The sequence below is a fragment of the Micropterus dolomieu genome, linkage group LG02, assembly GCF_021292245.1.
Source record: "Micropterus dolomieu isolate WLL.071019.BEF.003 ecotype Adirondacks linkage group LG02, ASM2129224v1, whole genome shotgun sequence".
Taxonomy (NCBI): domain Eukaryota; kingdom Metazoa; phylum Chordata; class Actinopteri; order Centrarchiformes; family Centrarchidae; genus Micropterus; species Micropterus dolomieu.
Genome location: NC_060151.1, coordinates 27,494,235 through 27,501,444, shown reverse-complemented (window position 1 = coordinate 27,501,444; position 7,210 = coordinate 27,494,235).

The following is a 7,210-nucleotide window of genomic DNA, read 5'->3' as shown; positions in this document are numbered from 1 at the left end:
TGTTTTTTCTAGGTTAGATTTTGCAAGACGGGGGTCTGGGTGAACTCAGACTAATAATTTGGTCGAGGTTGGTGAAAGATATTGTGTTTGGTTAAATATTGAAAAGGTTAACATGTCCTGTCTCCTGCTTTGGGCAGCATTGACTTTTTGAATACTATACCAATACCCGAAGAGAGGAGTAACAAATAAATGAAAACCAAGTCAAAAGACACACGAGACAGATTATGTCTAACAGACAAACCTCAAACAGAAACACAAAGTCTTCACAAAGAACTAGGCTACTTAACAAAAAAAGTGGTATAGGTTTTAACTAAGAACACTAGCAACTTAAATAAAAACACATAAAACCCTCCCTCTTCCCAGGGAGTATAAAGCCCACAGCTCCACTCCTGCTGCACCCAAGCACCGCCATCTGACCCACCGCTCAGCAACCACACAGGCTGGCCTCTCAAGACCAGCCACCTACGCTCTCTTCTCGTTTTCTTATCCTCCAGGTACTGATTGGGAAATCAGGGGCAGCTGCTGTCGATCACCAATTGCAGCTGCGAGGAAGGTAGGGGAAGGGCAGTACCTGGAGAACTACAGGAGAAGGAGAAGCACCAAGACAAAACACAGGACAACACGGGCCGTAACAGTACTACACAAGTTTAAGCTAGTAAGGCTAAAGCAAACATTTTAAATGACCTCGCTGCTTACATTTCCCATGTAGTCCAACAGCAAATGGGAAGAGGTAAGGGTGGGAGACCGAGAGACCCCATTTCTAGGGAGGTGTCCCATGAAAGTGAGCGTACAGGTAAGATAAGTCTCAAATGTTCCTCATATTCACTCTGGAGGCCTAACGTGTACAATATATTTGACTTTGTTAAACATATTGTTACATAAAATCACAAGGAATATTTTAATCAAAAATCAGACCTTTCCCACTTATTGGCTATTTTCACAGTAGGAAAAGTGTAAAAAATACTAGAGACCATCTTTCGATGGGATCCCACAAGCCTCGGCACTCGTCAAAAGTCATAACATTGTGACCCATGAGTACTCAGAAGTCATTACTACATTATTACAGAAGAACTCGGAACTCATGGGTCAGACAGACAAACGCATGCCATAGTACTGAAAATCGCATCAGTGGTAGCTCCCACTACATAGGTGTCTCTAGGACTACATTTTGCCATGATGCCGCAAACAAAGACTCACAAGCTGAAAACAATACCAGCAGCTACACTATCACAGCTGATAATAAAGAAACCTAAGCATGCACATTCTACAGTTTGATCACTGTAAATTAATATTTACTTGCTTGACTTTGGCATCTGTTTTTACATACTTCAGCTATTCACAATGTAAACATTATACAAATCTCCATGCACTGCTCTGAGAGTTTGCTATGAATGTCTCCATTTTTGTATATTATATTTGAGATTTTTTTCACATCTTCTTTCTTGAACCAAACATACTGCTTAACAAGTTTAGTTAACCTCCAGTGTTTGAAAGGAAATCATCTCACCATCCCTCACTGGCCTTCTTCTCAACAATACTGATTTACTGTCAAATCTGTCGTGGGTGGTAAAAAAATTAAACGAAGGCTGAATTCCATTTAGCTGCTTCAGTTTCAGGGTCCTGGTATTGTGCATGCTACTTCACCATCACGTTGTCATGCCTTACTGGGACACTTGAAGAGACCCGTGGTTTCTGTTATTAGTGACACCTGTGCTTTTCCTGCTATGACAAGTCAAAACTCAGCTGTAAAAAAGAGAATTTTAATTAAAATAAAATGTATTTATATCACTCCAGTTGCCTTTAGGAAACCTTTAACCCCAAATGTGACATTTTAATACAATTACGTGCAAGTGTATAGCTCATCAATACATTAAAGCTGCGCTAATTGATTGTTGCTTTGGTGGAAGCAGAACAAGCTGACCGACACACATCCCTGACACATTATGACCTTTATAAATTTGTGATGGCTAAGGCGTCAGCAAACAGTTGCCTATTTACACATCCACCAGACACAGTACATTATCATCAGATTAGAGTAGTGCAGTGGTTGGCAAGAGGCGGCCCGCGGGCCAAAGCTGTCCTGCCAGCAATGTTATCTGGCCCGGGGCCAGATTATGGGGCCTTTAATACTGGCAAAAATAAAATTATAGCCGCTGGTGCTGAAACAGCCATGTGGGGAGCTAGCTAGCTTGCTTAGGTAGGTGCATCTGTAATTCATGTTAACTGTCATTTTAATAGGACTGACAATTTTGTTTAGCAAACAACAGTCTTAAAACTTGATGTACTCACCAGAGAAAGTGAACAGCCAACTCTTAATATGCTTTTTCAACAGTGCTGGTTAAATTTACAGTCAATCATTGATTATCTGAAGCATTCTCTGCTTTATGGTCTATTTTCCTCTAAATGGGACCATAATTTACGAAATAAATATCATGTTGTATTGAAGAAGACTTGAAACTAGTGATTGAGACCATGAACTTCTTAGGAAAGTGTTTATAAAGTAGGTTCATTTTACCATTGCTTCTAATGGAACCGGACTTCATTTTGCAACCAGAAGAGTCGGCCCCTGCTGGCTGTTCGATAGAATGCAGGTTTAAGGACTTCCGCACTGGATTCACGTCTCAGACCAGAAGCTTCCCGCTTGGTCATGGCAGCAAAAGTTAATCACATAATCACTTCCTCTTAAGTGATTGTGCCTACAAAATAAAAGCACAGGAGCAGTACTTTTTTTGAATTGAGAGCTTTTACTTTGAAAAGTTCTGAAGGAAATTCAAAAGAATCTCTGGCTTCCTTGATACACCCCGAAAAAGCTGTCAGAAAACGTGAGATTGGATTTCCCTGAATGAGAAAAGCAGGAATTTCCTCTGCCTGGAGATACAGGTGAAATGAAAATAAGCATCCATAGGTTGATGTGGACCTATCACACACGATGCACACACTCTTGCACATACTTAATTGTGACATGCAATACAATCTCTTTATAATCAACTTGTTGAAAAAGGAAGAAGAATACTAGCAGCAAGTGAGGATTGAACACAAACCCTCCAAATAGTAGTCCTGTGCACTACCAACTGTGATAATTATACACACAGTAAATGTTGGAATATAAATGGTCAATTGATGATGTTCTGGCCCACCATCTAATGACTTGGAAAAAAAATTGGCCCGATGCCAGACTTATTTGCCGAGCCCTGGAGTAGTGTTTGTGTCACCTGATGAATGTAAGTCCAATATTCGCTCTCCTTTTAGCTGTGGTCCCCACCATCTCCTGTAAAATAATCTGTCTCTTTAGCTTTAAAATGTTCCACTTTCTTCACCAGCTAGTCTCTAACTGTGTCTATCTGCTGTTTGTTGCTGAGCAGGTAGTGTACAGTGAGCTTATCGTTTGCTGAAAATAGCTGCCTGCTGCTTCTGGAAATGGGGTTTTGAGTGCAGAGACGGAACCAAACAGTGAAGCTGTTAGCTGTAAAACCAAAACAGTGAGCTAAAAGTGACCATAAAGCTGCAGATTTGGTGATAATATGTTGTAACCATCTTTTGTTCAGTTACAGTAATATTTAAGTTTAGAAGATGTGCTGCACTCCCACTTTGGATACTTTTAAGTGTAAATTCAAAAAGTTGACAGTCCTGTGCTGATTTAACCTGAGTGGTAGTTTCAACCTTTACCAACGAGTCTGTTCAACATGGAGCTTGTGTTGTGACAGCAAAAAAAACTGTGAGCAGTTGGTTAAACCCCTGAGCTCCTTCATTTTGCCACAAGGTGTGAAAGGTGTTCTCTCAGATTATTCCATATATTTATATATATTCTGCTGGCATTTGATCAAATGGACATAGGAGCCAGACTCTGGAGAGGGCCTGATCTCTGGTGTGCTGCACATTGATCCACTTTGTGGCCTCAACCGGTCTGAAGTCTGAAATTTCTGCACAGCTTCATGGCTTGAAGTCCAGACTGAGGGGAAAAAAAAAAAACCCTCAAAGTGACATTGACCAGAAGATGAAAAAAGACTTCAAGGTGAAGAGAGGGAGGAAGGAGGTAGAGAACGACAGAGAGGAGTAAGAAGCCAGTGTGGAGAACTTAGCAAACCACTGCCATTGTTATCGTGGTCGCAGATGGAGACAGAAGTGTGTGTATGTTTTGTGATTAATGAAGGTGCTTGTCAATAAAACGATGCAGGGAGGATATTAATTTATCAGTCTGGCAGGAGGCTCTGACTATAATTGAAGAATGCTTTCTCTGGATTTGGAGCACATAAAAATAGGACTATTTTATAGCTGGTAATATAGCTGAGAGTATTGTTCGAGGTCATAATGTAAACTACATTTGACATAAGAATCTTACCTCAAGATCCATTTAGCAGCTTTCTATAATATATTATCTGTAGATAGAGTATACCAGTTGTCATTTTATTGTGTAAATTAAGCATCTAAACTTCATTATTTATTAGGTCTTTTAAATGAATTGGCAGATGCTTTTGCCCAAAACCTACATCTTTTTCCTATGTAGACACACTGAGAGCATTAGAGGTGTGGTATTTTGCTCCTCTACGACTAATGGCTGAAGTGCTCTTCCACTTGAGCTACAGCTGCCCGTTAGTTTTAGCCACGTTGGTGGTTTTAGGCATGACAATATCATGCCATTTTGACAATCGGCCACTTTGGCCTGGAGTCAAACTTTGGTGATCTCCTGACCTTTCATCTTGTGCTCCCATGTAACAATCACCTGATTCTAGACACTGTGACTTGTTTGACTGAAGGTTTTTTGTTTCTTTGCTCAACTCAGCTCAGTGTCATTTCCCTTCTTTTTTTTTTTTTTTATCAGAGTGGAAGATATTAATATTTCATATAAAACCAGGACATTTGGATGCATAACATGAAGTCAATATCGGCTGTAATTTACAGCTGCTGTAGTAAACTTGAACTTGTAGTAAACTTCCTTTTGAGCGCAGTGTTCTGTGATGAGGAAATATCCTTGATATCTGAGGAAGAATTTAATAACTCCCATAATTGTTGTGATAATGGTTATGATGTAATTATCATCATCATTTCCTGGACAGAGTCCTCAACCATGATGCTTTGCATGGTTCATCAGGACTGTAACTTAACTCTGTGGGTAAAACTGACTGAGGTGACAACGCCTGAGCACATTCAGGGTGATCCTGAGGTACGATGCCGAACCTCAAAGAAATGAACCAAGTTGTGGATTATTACCTATAGGTAGCCACTTCATAATCATGCGAATCATAATTTGTAAAGGGTTATAAAAACAATAGAGAGCTAACTGGTAATGTGAGGACACGGTCTCAGCAATGAGCCAATGGTTAACTAGCATTAACCAAGTAAAATAAAAATCAAAGCAAACCATAATTGAATGGGATATAAGTTCTAGTTGCTACGCATTTGATAAAGGCAGGCATGGACTAGGGATTTAACGATTACCGGTTTAACGATAAACCATGGTAAAATTCCCGACAGTTATTATTACCGTACACATTTTAATTACCATGATAACTGGGTTCGGTTACCGCGCTATTAAGAACTCATGGCAAAAAACTTACTGCATCAACCAAAGTTAGCGAGTCTCCCAGAAGCAGGCGCGCATGCGTAGGATCCAATGTGGGTTTGTTTGCGTCAATGACAACACGGTGGTCATTCTGAAGTCTGGTCATATTTTAGTTTTTATGAGAGAGCTGAGGGAAACTTGATTGAAGAAAATGACCTTCAAGTGAACGCAGTTAACTTTTAGCTTTGGTTTGTCTGTCTAACCTGCTAACAGACTGTAAACTGAAGCTCTGTGTTAGCTGCTCTTGTCGAAACACTACACATTGTTCTGCTGCTGTGTGCATTGTGTGTCTGTAGAGTCTACAGCACATAAGAACACGTTATGATTTTTAATCAACCAACCAGCAAATCTTGTTCAATTTAAATCCAGCAGTGATCAAATAATTGTAAACGTGTCAGAACAGGAGAAACGCTGCAGACTCCTCTGTATTTATGTCCGTTGTTTTCATTCTCGTTCTCTTTGCAGTCACTATCACTGTCTTCTAAAGATTTATTTGTTTTCATGTAATTGTGCACGGGGTCATTGCATTACCTATATAATATAAAATCTTGATGATGCACACTTAGATGGTTTACATATGTTTACAAAAGGTATTAGCTGTTTTATTGTTTATGCAAACAAAATGGCAATATTATTTAAAGTTTTCAATATTAAACTTTTTGAAATGGTTTCAGTGTGTGTATCAGTACATTTTAATCTTTTCACCACATTTTTACAACAGTCACTATAATCGTGATATGAAATTTTCATACCATTTCATCCTTGGTTTAGACTGACAGCTTCTACCATCTATGTGGTTTGATTTCTCTATGTCAAGAGCAATATATCAAAATTATTCAGATTTTTCCTTTGCCACTGATCTGTAACGGTGATCATTTACGTCAAACAATCTCTATCAAGACATAAGAGTAGCAAAAAAATGTTGATGGGTAGTGTTTGATGGTCACGGTCTTTCATTTTTCTCTGTTTTACTCTAAAAGGGCTTAAGGAGTCCATAAAACTAACCCCCCCCCCCCCCCCCCCCCCCAAAAAAAAAACAGGCATTCAGATTGTCTGTGTTTGCAGGATAGACACAGCAATTCAATTTTTGTGGGTTCTTTATTCTATTTTTTTTTTTCATCTCAATTTTTAAAGAAAATCTTTCTGCCCATCCTCATTCAACAAACATCCATTCCACTGCAGAAACACTCAGGGCCATCTCAGAGACAGCTCTGCTATTGACTGCTCTCATTTAAGCAGTAGTGAAGCAATATGTTGGAGGGATCAATATCAGCCGCCTATGAGGGGGGTGTGTGTGTGTGTGAGAGAGAGAGAGAGAGTGTGTGTTTGATGCAATGAGAACTGCCTAGGCCTATTAGCTGCATTCATCATCAGACTCCCATGGTGGTATGGTCACCGGTGAATGCCATGGTGTTTACACACTAAGGCTCCTTAAGCACCATGCTCTATTAACTCTCTGCATTTACATGATGCCCACATCCATTTGTTTCTCCCTGGGGGTGTGGAGTTCTAGCTGTGAACTATAAATAACATGAATTGTCCAATTTCTGCTCAGGTTGGATGCTGTTTGTAAGATTGCAGCTCAGATAATGGAGTTCATGTTCTTCTTTGTTTCATGTTATTGAGTGTTTCCTGTTTTTATTTTGTGAT